The following is a 16505-nucleotide window of genomic DNA, read 5'->3' as shown; positions in this document are numbered from 1 at the left end:
GAAGCTGGTACCGATTCTCTGCGAGCTGCTCCGGACCTGGCTGTGACCATCTGCCACTCTGCTGTGGAGGGCATTCCCCGGGCTGCTTCTTCCTTCGGTGCCTGGTCCTGCAAGGAAAGGAAATATCTGTCAATTTCATCCTCCGCCTCCCTGATCCCCCTCAGCCTGCTAACCTCCTCCCGGAGCTCCCTCACCTGCGCCTCCAGAGCCCCAAGACGGGCACCTGCTGGACAGGTGTGGGGGCCCCCAATCTCTGCCCCCCCTGGCCCTGCTGGGGATCCCCCACAGGCCAGGAGGTAGGGGGATATCAGCTCCCCCATTGGCTCAGTCTGGGTGGAGGCCTCAGACCAGCCCCAGTTAGCCTTGTGCCCCTGGGCAGAGGCCCTAGCAGCACTCCTCGTCGACACCATTCTGAGCTGCTGTTTGTAGACCTGTGTGATGTCTACTCCCTACCCCTACAGGAGTCTCACTCCTGGCCCACCCGCCGGCGTGAACACCTGCGCAAACGCCGGCACGCTCTCACAGAGCGCGCCTGTTTGCACGCTCTGTTCGCGCTGCGCAGCTCGGGAGCGCGGCTCCCTACCGGCTCAGCTATATGGGACCCGGGGGGCTTCCCCTCTGGATCTGGCTCAGCTGCGCTGGGTCCCTCCGCCCCACTTACCTTCGGGGGATCAGCTGTTGCTGCCCCTGCTGCCGATTCCTCTGCTGCTGCCGCTGCCGCCACCGCCTCCGGTCAGTCAGTTGGTTAAGGGGGCACATGTGCGTGCCTGGCTCCTCTCCTTCCCGCTGCTGGTTCCCGAGACATTTCATTATAAACATTTGTACATACCTACATACCAGTGTAATGTAGCCATATGCAGGTAGCATTCAATGAGCATTGGAGCACAACAACAGGGAGATTAAATTATGACCAAAGGTGCTAGAGCAAACCAAAATTCTTTCAAAAAGAGCTTTGTGATTTTTAATGGGTGTTTAGAGGAACCAGGACATTACATAGATCTTATTTCATCTAAATGAGAGAAATATATGGGATTTTATTAAGGAACATTCTAACAGGGAGCTAGAGCCCCTGTTACTTTAAGAAGGGAAATTGCAGCAGCTGGAGCAGACAGCTAAGCAGGGACCAGCTGTAAGCGGGGAGAAGGAGTATAAGAATATTGCTCAGGCATGTAGGGATGAAATCAGGAAGGCCAAAGTGCAATTGGAGTTGCAGCTAGCAAGGGACGTGAAGGGTAACAAGAAGGGTCTCTACAAGTATGTTATGGGCAGCACAGTTTGGGGAGGAGGTAAGCATCCCTCAATGGTTAAAGAACAGGTTAGGGGCTATTTAGAAAAGCTGGATGTGTACAAGTCCATGGGGCTGGATGCGATGCACCAAAGGGTGCTGAGGGAATTGGCTGATGTGATTGCAGAGCCACTGGCTCTGCAATCACATCAGCCACTGCAATCTTTGAAAACATGTGGCAATTGGTAAGGTCCCAGATGATTGGAAAAGAGCAAATAGAGTGACTACCTTTAAGAAAGGGAAGAAGGAGGATCCAGGGAACTGCAGACCAGTCAGCCTCACCTCAGTTCCCAGAAAAATCATGGAGCAGGTTCTCAAGAAATTTGTTTCTAAGCACTTGTAAGCAAAGCAGGTGATTAGAAACAGTCAGCATAGATTCACCAAGGGCAAGTCAAGCCTGACCAATCTGATTTCCTTCTATGATGAAATGATTGGCTCTGTGGATGCATGGAAAGCAGTGGATATGATATACCCTGACATTAGCAAGGCTTTTGATATGGTCCCCCACAGCATTTTTGCAAGCAAGCTAAGGAAGTATGGGTTGGATAAATGGACTGTAAGGCGAATAGAAAGATAGCTGAATTATCGGGCTCAGTGGCTAGTGATCAATGGCTCAAGGTGTAGTTGTTAGCTGGTATGAAGTGGAGTGCCCCAGGGGTTGGTCCTGTGGCTTGTTTTGTTCAATATCTTCATGAACAATCTGAAAGATGGGATGGAGTGTACCCTAAGCAAGTTTGCTGATGACACCAGGCTGGGAGGAGCAGTAGATACACTAGAGGGTAGGGCTAGGATTCTGAGTGACCTAGACAAATAGGAGAATTAAGCCAGAAGAAATCTCATGAGGTTCAACAAGAACAGGTGCAAAGTCCTGCATTTAGGACAGAACAATCCAATGCACCGCTACACACTTGGGACCAACTGGCTAAGCAGCAACTCTGCAGAAAAGGACCTGGGGGTTACAGTGGACAATAAACTGTATGGAAGATTAGCTGCATCCTCCTAAACCAAGCTGTCATGTCCTATGTTGGACCGGATAGTCTCCTTGAACTCGCCCAGCATGACTTTGACAGAAAAAGGAACAAGCTAAAGACAGATACAGTCCTAGATAGATATAGTCATAGATACAAGGTTGGTGTTAGCTCTGTGACTTAGAAGGTTGGCTCCTCTTCTCAGGGCTCCACCATCCCCATCCCCTGCCCTCATCACACCAGATGTTATGAGTTTACTCATATCAGTTCTTATCTATGGGAGCTTTGGCCCCCGGGTTCTTTTGACCAGACTCCAGGAGTCTTGTTCCTTGCTCCCAGTTGTTTGCCCCATTCTTCCCTGCACGGGTCCCAAGCCGACCATCCCACAGTTCGTCCCAGTCCTTATCCTTCAGGGCTGGGTCATATGGAGACAATACCCCAGATTCATGCAAATATGCATCCCTGTCTCTTTTCTTTTCCAGGTCCCTGGACTGGCTGCCCACCCCCACCGGGATCAGGCTCTCCGGCTGGGATGCTGCAGCCACCTCTTGTCTCCCTGTCTCTGCAGGTAAGTAAATCTTTGGGACTCTTCCCTGAGTCCCCTGGGTCAATCCCTCGTCATCAGCACCTCCATGCACACCTTTGGGGTCCTCTTTGTGCCCTCAGGTCTTCCTGATCGATGCTGGCTGCCTGTTCAGCATCTCTTTAAATCCCTACTCGGATCAGCTGCAGTTGCTGTGACAGCATCCCATTCGCTTCCTTCCCAGCTCTTGCATTTGATCAGGCTAATTACCATCCGGGACTTCTGTGTGGTTTCTTGCCTGTCCAGGTTTGCCATGCCTCCTGTCCCTGTCTGGGCTTGCTCCGGTAATTTGTTCCTTTTCCTGTGTTCTTTTGGGGTTTTGTGGCAGGGTGGTAACCTGCCGTCACAAACTGGATATGAGTCAACAGTGTGCCCTTGTTTCCAAGAAGGTTAACAGCATACAGGGCTACATTAGTAGAAGCATTGCCGGCAGATCAAGGGAAGTAATTATTCCCCTCTATTTGTCACTGGTGAGGCCACATGTGGAGTACTATGTTCAGTTTTGGGCCCCCTACTATACAAAGGACAGAGTCCAGCGGAGGGCAACGAAAATGGTGAGGGGCTGGGTCACGTGACATATGAGGAAAAGCTGAGGGAACTGGGTTTATTTAATTTGGAGAAGAGAAGACTGAGGGTAGATTTGATAGCAGCCTTCAACTATCTGAAAGGTGATTCCAAAGAGGATGGAGCTAGACCGGGTCAGACAAAGTCTGGCCTGTGGGCCAGATTGGGCCCATAATGGACTCCGTTTTCCAACAGTCCCTGCCCACTTTGCTGCAGCTGGATTCCATGGAGACTCCAGGAGCAGCAGCACCATAACAGCGTGGGGCCAGGGTTTCCATGGAGACTGGCCCCAGCAGTGCTGGCATGGTACACAGCTGGGTGGGGAGCTGCTCGGGGGTTGGGATCTGCTACTAGAGTCTCCATGGAAACTGGCCGCAGCAATGTGGGTAGGGGCTACTGGGAACTGGAGTCTGGCTGCTGGCCAGATCCGCCATTTTGCCTACTCCCGAACTGATCTCAGTAGTGGTAGATGATAGAACAAGGAGCAATGGTCTCAAGTTGCAGCGGGGGAGGTTTAGGCTGGATATTAGGAAAACCTTTCTCACTAGGAGCATGGTGGTAAAACACTGGAATGGGTTACCTAGAGAGGTGGAGGAATCTCCATCCCTCGAGGTTTTTAAGGTCTGGCTTGATAAAGTCCTGGCTGGAATGACCTAGTTGGGGATGGTCCTGCTTTGAGCAGGGAGTTGAATTAGATGACCTCCTGAGGTCCCTTCCAACCCTAATTTTTTATGATTCTATGAAAGCAGGAAGGTTATCAGGCTCATAGATTTCATAGACATTAGGGCTGGAAGGGACCTCATAAGATCATTGGGTCCAGCCCCCTGCCCAAAGGGCAGGAAGTCAGCTAGGGTCAAAGGATCCCAGCAAGATAAGCATCAAAATGTTTCTTAAAAGTGTCCAGTGTAGGTGCTTGGACCACCCCTGAGGGGAATCTATTCTAGGCCTTGGGGGCTTGGACAGTAAAGAAGTTTTTCTTTATGTCAAGCCTAAAATGGTCTTGCAGGGGTTTGTGACTGTTGGACCTTGTCATCCCTTGGAGTACTCTGGTGAACAGGTGTTCCCCCAGATCCTGATGTACACCCCTTATCAGTGGCAACATGTAGGGGGTGCACAGGGGTGTACACGCACCCCCTGAGAGCACTGGTGCACCTCCTGACAGCAGCGTTCCTGGGCAGGGGGGGCAGGCAAGAACACTGGTGCCCCTCCTGAGAGTGCCAGCTGAGGAGTGGGGGTGCCAAGAGAAGCGGTCCCCCCGTGGCCAATCCTGCTGATCTGGAAGTGCCAGCGGCATGCTATGTACTTGTAGGATGCCACCAAGTCACCCCTAAGCTTGCGCTTCTCCAGGCTGAAGAGTCCCATGGCTCGCAGTCTCTCTTTATAAGGCCTGTTCTTTTGCCCTCTGATCACACGTGTGGCTCTCCTCTGAACTCTGTCAAGCTACTCCACGTCCTTCCTGAATTGTGGAGCCCAGAATTGGATGTAGTACTTCAGCTGCAGCCTCACCAAGGCCAAGTACAGCAGGAGGATGACATCCTAGGTCTTGCTTGAGATGCATCGGTAAATGCAATCCAGAGTTTTGTTTGCTTTTGCTGGCTGCAGTATCGCACTGGTGGCTCATGTTCATCTTATGGTCAATAATGACCCCCAAGTCTCTTTCAGCCATAGTGCTAGTGAGCATAGCATTGCCGAGCCTATAAGTGTGATGTGGGTTCCTTTCCCCACCCCGCTTCAAGGTGGAGCACCTTACATTTCTCTGTATTGAATGTCATCAGGTTTTCATCCACCCACCTTGCGAGCCTATTGAGGTCGGCCTGGATCACCAGTCTATCCTCAAGTGTGGGCACTCTTCCCCAAAATTTGGTGCCGTCACTGAACTTAGCCAGTCTACTTCTGACACCAGAGTCCAGCTTGTTTATAAAGACATTAAAGAGTACAGGCCTGAGAATGGAACTTTGGGGGACACCACTGGTCATTGATTGCCATGTTGATTCGGTTCCATCAACCACCACTCTCTGGGTCCGACCTTGGAGACAGTTCCCCAGCCATCAGACTGTACTGTAGTTGAGTCTGCATTTGCCCAATTTTTCCATGAGGACATCATGGGACACCAGGTCAAAGGCTTTTTTAATGTCCAAATATATGATATCGATGCTGAGGAAAAACGATGCTGAGGGGAAACCAGCACAGGTTTGTCACAGGTAGATCCTGCCTGACAAACCTTGTAGTCTTCTATGACCAGGTCACACACTGCCTGGACGTGGGAGCCAAGGCTGATGTCATCTTCCTGGACTTTAGGAAGGCCTTTGACACAGTTTTGCACCCTATCCTCATTGGGAAGCTAGCAGACTGTGGAGTGGACACCTACACGGTCAGGTGGGTGGCTAACTGGCTTAGGGACTGCACCTAGAGAGTGGTGGTGGATGGTTCCTTCTCAGCCTGGAGCGAGGCGGGCAGTGGGGTCCCACAGGGTTCGGTCCTTGGACCGATATTATTTAATATCTTCATCAGCGATTTGGACGAGGGCGTGGAGAGCACCTTTTCCAAGTTCGCTGATGATGCCAAGTTATAGGGCAAAGTTAGTACACCGGAGGGCAGGGAGCAGATTCAGGCTGTTGGATCAATGGGCAGAGAGAAATAGGATGCAATTTAATGAAGATAAATGTAAGGTACTCCACCTGGGAAGGAGGAACCCCCAGCACACCTATAGGTTGGGGAGTGTCCTTCTCAGCAGCTCGGAAGCAGAGAGGGATCTTGGAGTCATAATTCACTCCAAGATGAACATGAGCCGGCAGTGTAACGAGGCCATCAACAAGGCCAATAGCACCTTGTCATGCATTAGCAGGTGCATGACTAATAGATCAAAGGAGGTGATGCTCCCCCTCTATGCGGAACTGGTCAGGCCGCGGTTGGAGTACTGTGTCTAGTTTTGGGAACCACACTTCAGGAGGGATACGGAGAATCTGGAGAGGGTACAGAGGAGGGCCACTCACATGATTAGTGGCCTTCGTGATAGACCCTACAGGGGGAGGTTGAGAAAGCTGATTCTCTTCAGCCTTCACAAGAGATGGCTGAGGGGAGATCTTGTGGCTGCCTATAAATTTATTAGGGGAGGTCAACGGGGAATAGGGGAAGCGCTGTTTACTAAGGCACCCCAGGGAGTGACTAGGAATAATGGGTGGAAACTAGTTGAGAGTGGATTTAGGTTAGATATTAGGAAGAAATTTTTCACAGAAAGGGTGGCCAGAATCTGGAACCGGCTTCCAAGAGAGGTGGTGCTATCACCTAGCTTGGAGGTCTTCAAGAGGAGGCTGGATAGTCACCTGGCTGGGGTCATCTGACCTCGGTCTCTTTCCTGCCAGGGGCATGGGGTCAAACACAATGATCCATTGTGGTCCCTTCCGACTCTACAATCTATGAATATCAACCTCTTCCCCTTTGTGCAGGTGGTACATCACTGGTCATAGAAGGAAATGAGATTGGTCAGGCAAGACCTACCCACATGCTGGCTATCCCTCAGAATATTGCCTTCTGTTAGCTTGTTGAGAATGGTTTCTTTGATAATTTTTTCCTAGCTCTTTCTAGGGACTGAGATCAAACTGATTGGCCTGTAGTTTCCTGGATCTTCTTTCCTCCCTTTCTTGAAGATAGGCACCACGTTAGCACTCTTCCAATTTTCAGGTACTTCGCCCAAGCACCACGAGTTCTCGAATATCCTTGCCAGTGGGGATGCTATGATGTCTGCTAGTTCCTTTAGCACTCTTGGGTGCAATCTATCTGGACCAGCTGATTTGTGGATGTCCAGCCTCTCAAGGTGCTCCCTCACAAGATCTACTCCAATGGTGAGCATATATTTACCCTCACCATAGTCATTCTGCATCATGTTAGGCAGGGTGGTCCCCTTTGGCTGTGTATTGCCCCTTTGGGCTCAGAGGGCTGTGTATGGCTGCTGAGTCACCTGACTGAAAGGGGGCGGGGCTTACATAGCATATAAACTCGGATTTATAAACCCAGGGGTGTGTGTGTGTGTATGTGTGCATGTGTGCGCACGTGTATGCACACACACGTGTGTGTGTGCGCGCGAGAGAGAGAGAAACCTAATTTTAGGCACTCATGCTTGAAAGATTTGTCCTTAGCAAATATCTAACTGGACTTCCTTGATTCCTTATGACTGACAAGGAGGAAGGGAGTAGATTTAGACTTAGACTTATATTTGACACGCTGTTTGGACATTCTGATGTCTTTTTCCTAGGAATAGCATGCTTATTAAACTTATTTTGGCAGATTTACACCTGTTTATATACCCACTTAGAACTTCTGAACTAGCTGAACTCTCTTCAACACTGAAGTATTGCTAAAACACTTTATAATGGCAAGGAAGTAAGATTCTGCATACAGGTAAATATGTAAAAACAGAGAATACAAATGGTGTATTCATTTCTTGGCAGAAGAAGATTGCCAAGGATCATGCTACTTCTTTGGTGAAGCAGAAAGGAAATGTATTTATCACTAAAGCAAAGCAAACATTAGACACTGAAAAGAGCCCCTGCCACTGTATCATGGATAGTTATTGAGTGAGGAGTAAAAGAACACATTCTTTGGTAATTGAACATGAGAGTGGGAGTGAAGAATTTCCCTATAACCTTTTTTTGGGCTGAATTACTGACTTTAATTCATTGAAAAATATCTAAGCAACACTTCAGGCTTATACAGGAACTCCCTTGACAAAATAAATAAATACAAGTCTCTGCAAACTGAGTAATACTTCAGCTATTGTTAGAGAAAACATTTCAATACATTTACATCTCTAGAGATACATATCTTCAGTAACTAAAGACAGCAAAAGGATGTTGAATGAACACTAGAGATTTAAGCTTCCTGGAATCCAATAAATCTTTTTAGAGTAATACAAAGCTTCAAAATCGGAGGTGTCTTACTCTGTGGCAAAAAGGTTTTGTTTATACTCACATATATTTCCTACTGAAAGTATAGTAAATACTTTCTTTCAGTCTGAGTAGAAAATTCCAGCTATAGATCTGTATAGCAGGTCTGACTTCAGATCCTAAAGTTCTCTTAGCTTCCTCTTTTTCCACAATGGGCATGTCTACATGAGATGTTTACTGTACAGTTGACTAATTAACTGTGGAGTAAATGTCTCAGCATCTACACATGCACCCCTACTAGGGTGCATGAAACTAATAAACTCCATAGCAGGGTAGTACTTGTAAATACTACCCTGCTGTGGAATTTTCTCGTATGCAGCAACACAAGTGTAGATGTTGACTATCTGCCTGCCAGCTAGCCCCTCACTGAAGCACCCTCATGCCCCTGCCTGCCCTTTTGCAGCACACTGAGTCTGGTCAGAGCAGCCTCAGGCTGGCAGAAGGACCCCCCTCAGACTCTTTGCCAGTCAGGGCTGCTGTGTCCCGACTCAATGCGCTGTAGTTCGGGTGCACGTGCAGATGTGCCCAGAAGCTTCCTGGGAGCAACAAACAGTGGAGCAATAAGCTCTATGCCTTCTCTAGACCCTTCCATTTTGGCAAACTGATTTATTAACTAAGCACAAAAATAAAAACACAAAACAAAAAATAACCCAGAAATAAAACAACCTGCTCTACTCCAACCAAAACAAACTAAACAAAAAATCTCAGAACTAAATTTCCCACTCTGTCCACCAACTGGCTTGTGCTCTCACCCGCTCTTCTCCCTGGAGTCTCTTTCCTGCCTGACCTCACACTCCTAAAACTCCTTCATCAGCTCTACCAGATCTCCCATTGGAGATGATCCTTGAATTCACACCCTCCATCTTTTGAGCAAAGTTCAGCGCAGGCAAAAAAATGGACTCCCCTGCTCTTAAAAGGCAAGCTTAAATTTTGTGTTATTCTGAAATCAGGCAGAAGGCAGGGTAGGTATGCACCTTTATAGACTAACTAAATCAAAGATGTATAGCATAAGATTTCATAAGCAGTGGGTTTGCTTCATCAGACACTATGAAGGGACTTCAGAAAGCAGAGTTGCTAAATAGAAAGCATTGATTAGAATAAAAGTGTAGGGAAGGGGAGAAGAAAAAGGAGTAGAAGCTACTGAGATAGGCAAGGTGAGCAAGAGAGAAAAAAATAAAGCAGTTAACCCACCGAGGGACATAAGAGTTATGAAAGCTAGTCGAAGTAATGGGATGAGAATCCATAGTCTCAGTTTAGACCATATTTAACACAATCCAGTCTGTGGATGATTTCTTGTTCCGCAATTTCCTGCTCAAGTTTGTGTTTAAAGTTATGTTGTCTAAGAACAACCCCTCTGAGGTCAGCAGTGAAATGTCCAGAGAGGTTAAAGTGTCTGCCACAGGCTTGTTGGTCTTTCTGGTCATGATATCAGATCAGTGTTAGTTCATTCTTACCATGTAGGGATTGCCTAGTCTGTCCAATGTAGACAGCAGAGGGGCACTGTAAGCAGGTGATGGCACATATGATGTTGGTACAGGTGCAGGCAAACCTTGGATGTTATAACCCTTGTTATTTGGTCCAGTGGTGGTGTGGTCTGTATTGATGAGAGGGCACAGCTGACACCTGCATCCAGAGCAAGGTCTGGTGCCTTGGTGAGAAAAAGTGTTAGGTAGTCTGTTGCTGGGAAGACACTGCTTGAAGCTGGGGGTTATGTATAAGCCAGGACAGGTTTGTCCCCCATGGCTACCTTGAAACAATTGTCATTTTCTAGGAGAGGTTGCTACACATTTCTAATGTAGTTAGTCTATAAAGATGCAAATCTACCTTCTGGCTTCTTCTGTGACAGTTTGCCTCCAGACTTTAACTAATGTCAGTGGTAAAATTTGTAGAAGGCCAAATTTTACTTTAACATGCAATGACGGTGTGAAAAAATGAGTCACAACCTCAGGGTTTTGCCTGCGGCATTCCCAGTATACCATTAAGAACAACATGACTCACTCAGCTATATTTTTGTTGAGGTTAAGTTTGAAGCTAGCAGTTGATGCTTCAGAAGTGCAGCATGATTATGCATTTCTTGTTTTGCAATTACCACACAAAGTAGTGGTAAGGACAACAATCTGAGCAAATTCTCTTACTGGATTCTTTTTATCTTGAAAGTTCCAGAATTAATCCAGAATTAAGGTGTCCTGTGACACACACTGACAAGGGAATGGTGATTTCTTACCCAATAATTCAGTGTCTTCAAGTTCTGTTGCCAATCTTTGCAGCAGCAGTTCTCCTGTGCAAAGAAATAAAGCAAAGCACTTGTAATTTCATTGCCATTTCACAGTGAAGGGATCAGTTGGGTGAACCAACTCCCTTAGGGACTTCTCAAGCAAAACAAATTCTATTACTTCTTTAAAAAACATGATAGGATGCTTCAGAATAAAAAGGTGGGACCAACTCCACCAGCAAAACAAAATGAAAAAATAGGAAAGATATAGAAATGTTAAATAAATAGGTAAGGAGTTGTCTTTCTCAAACATCATTCTATAAAGTACATGCAAACCCAAGAGAGCAACACCCAAGAACATAATAGAGTAAGACTATCTGGAATTTAATAGAATAGTGTACAATGCCAGTCACTTGTGTTCAACAAAGATGAATTTAAACTACAAAAGGTACAAAGAAGGGCTTCTAGAATGGTTAGGGAATGGAGAACCTATTATAGGAGAGATGATTAAAAGAGTTTGGGCGCATGATTACGTTATCTGATGAAGTAAGCCATTGATTATGAAAGCTTATGCATGTCTGATTTAGTTAGTCTGTAAGGTGAAAATGTACCTTGCCTTTTGCCTGACTTCAGGCTAACCTGACTAACTACCTCTACATTTTATAAATACATTCACAGGACAAATATTAGGGAGATAGTGTTGATTTCTTTAGTGTTCTATCAGCACAAAAATCAAAGGCTACCAATTGATCATGAACACATTTAGATAGGAAATTGGATGGTTTTTAATTATCAGAGGAGTGAAGTTTTGGAATGATGTTTCTGGACACAACAATGGGGGCAAAGAACTCAAATTACTTGAAGATGAAACTCTTCAAGTTCATAGAAGGGATGGGATGATATGATAGTCATATTCTTGAAGTAATAATCAACACATTTGATTGTGGATTCAAATATTTGGGATCCCCATAACTGAGCTGAAAAAAAATTCTATCTCCATCTGGGAGGAGTCTGCTGATGCATCACGATTCCTGTTGGCTACCTGTCTGAGCCAATAATATTTTTTCGATGAATACTTTTATGTTTTTTTATTTTTCTACTTTGGTCTGAAGCCTTGCACATTGGCCAAAACTAGAGGTGAGAGTCTGCCTGAGGTGCACTGGTATGTATGACTAACACTTACAAACCGTACTTAGAAACCGTAAAAGGCAAATTTACCAAGTGTGACAGTCCTACTTAAACACAGATGACCATGCTGGCTAGGCCATCTGAGTGGACTGGAAGATGGACATATATCCAAGGACATGTCATACGGGGAACTATCGGAGGGAACAAGAACAACAGGACATCCCAGGCTTTGCTATAAAGATGCACTCAAGTGAGATCTGAAGGCATTTGGAATCAATCTTGACCAATGGGAAACCTTGGCAAGTGATCTTAATAAGTGGTGTCATTGTCTCTACCAGGGCATCACAGTTCATGACAGAAACTGGCTCCAACAGCTTGAAGAAAAAAGACCGTAGGAAGCAAGCAGCTCCTGAACCTATATATTTGTAACCACTGCCACAAATCAGGCAAATCTCAGATTAGACTATTCAGTCACATGAGACATTGCAAACCAGCTTCATATGCTGCAGTATCCATCATCTCTCATAGATGAAAGGATGCCAAAGAGAGAGAAGAAAAGACTTAGAAACTTCTCAAATGTCTGGATTGGGGGCTTTGGTGATACCCTCAGGGTCAAACCTTGGTGATGCTTCAGAGCCAAACCTATAGTTAGGTTTGGGATCAAGAAGACTGTTTTCTTTTTCATCAGATTGGGAAAGACTATGGGGTTTTCTTTATCTTCTCTGTTACAGGTGGTGTCCCCTGCTTAGGACAGTCTGAGCATAAATTAACTGAGCTAAGTCCTCGCCTCCCTGATCTTTACCTATGTCATGTGGTAGGTTGTTTTTATCCCCTCAGAGGGTGCTTTATGGCTGTTAAGGGGTCAGAGTGGATGATTTTTTGTAGACTCTTTGGACAAATGCAAGGCCATGCAAGGGCCAACAAATGCAAGGGCAACTCAATGAGGTAGGAGGCCCTTCTCAGTACTACATTCCTATGACCACAGCATACAGAACGCTACTTCCAGCTATGGCACCACCAGAGATTGCTACCACTTGCCAATGGTGGAAACAACTATGGTGGTATAGACAGACATGATTTACATGACCCATGAAGAGAGGCATACTTTCTCATCCTGAGAGATGCAGAAAACTCCCATGAAATACAGCAACATAAGCCTTTTTATTCTGGATAGAATAAGGTTTGTTAAAACAGTTTTTATTTGAGACATCAAAATAATCTCTGAAGCTCTTGAGAAATTTCTGATTCTCTTCCAAATAAACATGCAGTGCCTCTTTGTGTAAAGATTTTGAAGGCATTTCCCTTTCTCATGTCAAGATGCCAGACAGTCAGGTCTTTTGGGAGCTCGATTTATTCTTTGCTTTGAAGAAAAGAACAACGATACTGGAATAGATGATATAGATCCCACTCTTCAAAGGCTTGCTTTTACTGTGGCAAAGCTAAATCCTGGTTTTCAGGATAAGAATATTTATCACATATGAGAGGCTTCAGCTATAGAAGTAAAGGGCAAGCCAGTGGAACCTGGATTAAAAGAAACAATGGTTGATAAGCCAAAGCAGGGGTGCCTGCTATGAAAAGGATCTGAGGGCAATAGGATCAGAGACATCACCATATTGTGTTGCCCAACACCTGAAAACACAAGTGGGCTATGAGACTGATGAGATCAAAAAGGAGTCTTCAGTTTCTTAATGAGAGAGACTTTGCTGACTCAAGTATTTAACTTGACTCCAAGACAGAGCAATACCTGAGACAAACCAAACCTAGAACTCTCCTTATCACCAGTGATCCTGGTTTTCTCTGATTTAAAAAAATCCCTAATTTTTAAATGAAAAAAGTAACTCCAAATCCATGGTTTTCTGTGATTAAAATGAAACACCACTATATATAAGTAGTGGTAAAGACAAAAATCTGAGAAAATTCTCTTATTGCATTCTTTTTATCTTGAAAGTTCCACAATTAATCCAAAAGTAAGTAAGTATGTGTGTGTGTATATATGTATTATATTATATATTAAAATATTAAAATAAATATTATATACTAAAAATGTAACCCCAAACCCACATTTTTCCATGATTAAAATAAAACACCACTAATTATATATATAATTACATACATACATACATACATACATATATATATTATTAGTAGTGTTTTATTTTAATCATGGAAAAATGTGGGTTTGGGGTTACATTTTTTAATCCAAAAATTTGGGATTTTTTTAAATCAGAGAAAACCAGGATCCCTGTTTATCACACACCTATGAGGAACCCTGCTAACTGTCTGGTTTACCTTTCCTTTTTGATATCAGCCTCCCAATCAAATAATTCAGGGATGAGTGGATAGTCTCTCTTTGAAGAACAATTTTGGATCGAGCACCTTTATTGAGAATATGAGGCACTGTAAGAGACAAAATGAAAGACCCTGAACCATTAATGCTGATTTACACCAAAAAATGGAGTAAAATCCTGTTAAGTTTAGAGAAAGGGGCTGGGCATCAGGTAGATCAGGATGGCCAACCTGTTGCAGGCATGCATAGATGGCATGGGCAGCCTCTGTGTGTGGCACATGACAGATTGCAGAGAGGGCAGGCAGTAGAAGGCAGGGAGCAGAAAACAGAGCAACAGATCATGCAAAGAGTAGGAAGCAGAGCAGCAGATTGGGCAGGGGAAGGGGATTGGAAGGGCATTTGGGAAGAGTGTGGGAGTTAATTTATGGCATGTCTGCTAAAAAGGTTGGTTCCCATTGCTGTAGATTAGTATGACTTGGAAATTCTTCCCAACTATCTACCTGAACTACGGCATACAGAATGGTAACAGCTTCCTCTTCTATCCTTCCTTTCTCCCTGCTTTGGAGGTCTTGCTCAAAAGGAATATTGCCAAGAAACCCATAGGGAGGTAGTTAGTTATGTTAGTCTGAAGTCATTCATAAGGCAGGGTAGGAGATGCACCTTTATAGACTAAGATATAGAAACCCAAGAGTCATCTAGTATGCACTGGCATGCTGGGCCACATCCAATCTCCCACAGCGGGCCCAGGGTTGGTCTTCCAAAGCACCTCACACTTTCTGTCCTAGCTATACATTTGTCAACGTGCTTTTTTTCTAAAAGGATATACTGCCTGCGCATCCTTGAATGGGTAATTCAATAAAATCATCTTTCCTTTGCCCTTTATCTGAAACTGCTACAGATTTTTCACGGGAGTGCTCCAGAATCTACAGAATGATCCAGCTGCCCAGAGAGCTCACAAGGCCCTGTAAATGGTAACAAGAAACTAAACCAACGACAATAATAGTGCCCAAAAAGGTAACAAAAAAAAAGAAGAAAAAAGCAGCTGAGGTAATGATGCTTAAAGCAGCTCCTGAAAGCAGAAAGAAGTGAAAGGTGGTTAAGATCATTCAACGTGTATGTAATATTTATCCAAAGCACTTGACTTATAATTAGTTAACACCCAACCTGTTTCTTATGAACAGGTCTTAATCCCAAGAGCTACCATCCTTACAGCTGGACTGTTGCATGGACAGGCTGCTAGAATCAGAATGTCTTTGGCTATCTGAAAAGCAGGGGAATGGTGGACAACTGGAGACACCATGTGCCACAGCCACTGTAACTAGAACCATCAACACACAAGAAAGTATGTTTACCTGGAATATCTCCAAGCTATTAAGAGAAAGCACGGTCATGAATAAATACTATTTGGCAACCAATGACCTCTGACATCTAGAAGTGATGGAATATACAAGTCAACTGCTTCTGGTTTCTTTTTTGGCCTGTAAAATATTGACAATTTCTCCAATATTACCTCAATCCAGTCCAAATTAATGTGACAGTGGTAGGTCTGTCTGTATTTGAAAGCTATAGTTGAGAGGCATTTGGCGTGTTGTTTTTTGGCACAAAAAAAAATAGGCAAACTCTTTAGTACCAAATCTTGAAATGGAGGACAGGGCTACTGGAAAGCATTCATTGAGTAAAAAAGAAAAAAAAGGAAAATGTTAATTCTCCCCAAACTAAACCAACACCTGCTCCCCACCCTCCCCAAAATCCAAGTTGATTTATCAGAACTGCTGCCTACATCTTCTGGAAACAGAACAATGACTGAGTCAAATCAACCGTGGAGTCAGTCAGACTCTACTATCTGAGATAATCCATTCACAAGAGTTTTGGTGATTTTTTTACCTTTACTTATTTGGCAAGAGACTTTATACCTAATGTCTGGAATTTAATACAGGGAGACATTGGGAAACTGGTTATTTAAAAAAATTCTAAAACATGCAAAGAAAAATACTTAGGTCATAGCCTTTGTCAATTTTTGTCATGTTCCTGAAAAGTTCCAGGGTTTTTTCTCTTCCATATTAACACGAATATAGGATGCTTTTCTAGACTTCTAGTCCCTCTTTTATTTCCCTTTCATCTATCTCTTTCCTATTGTGCTCCACAGTGTAGACCACTGAGGCATACCTAAAGGTAAGATCTTATCTAGAAGAGAGCCATAACATCAACTATAACATAACTCCATTCTGCTCCTAAATAGGAACATTAAATTCTACCATTACATAGGAAAGATTAAAGCCTAAGGCCCAGCAAAACATGTAGGAAACATGCCACTTTCTCTCAGCCAGATAACTACTAATATGGAATCCAGCTCACTATCATGTGGGATAAAAGGGAGTAAAGATGGAAAATTGGGGAAGATGGTTGATATTTTAGGGAAATAAGAATGTATGTGTAGTATATAGAGAAGGAATGGAAAAAATGAATGAAAACAGAATTAAAAAATTCTACTTTGAATTTAGGCACCTTCACAAACACAGATTTAATTTTATTAGT

This window comes from Alligator mississippiensis, chromosome 5, assembly GCF_030867095.1.
Source record: "Alligator mississippiensis isolate rAllMis1 chromosome 5, rAllMis1, whole genome shotgun sequence".
Lineage (NCBI taxonomy): Eukaryota > Metazoa > Chordata > Crocodylia > Alligatoridae > Alligator > Alligator mississippiensis.
This window is presented reverse-complemented; position numbering follows the sequence as displayed.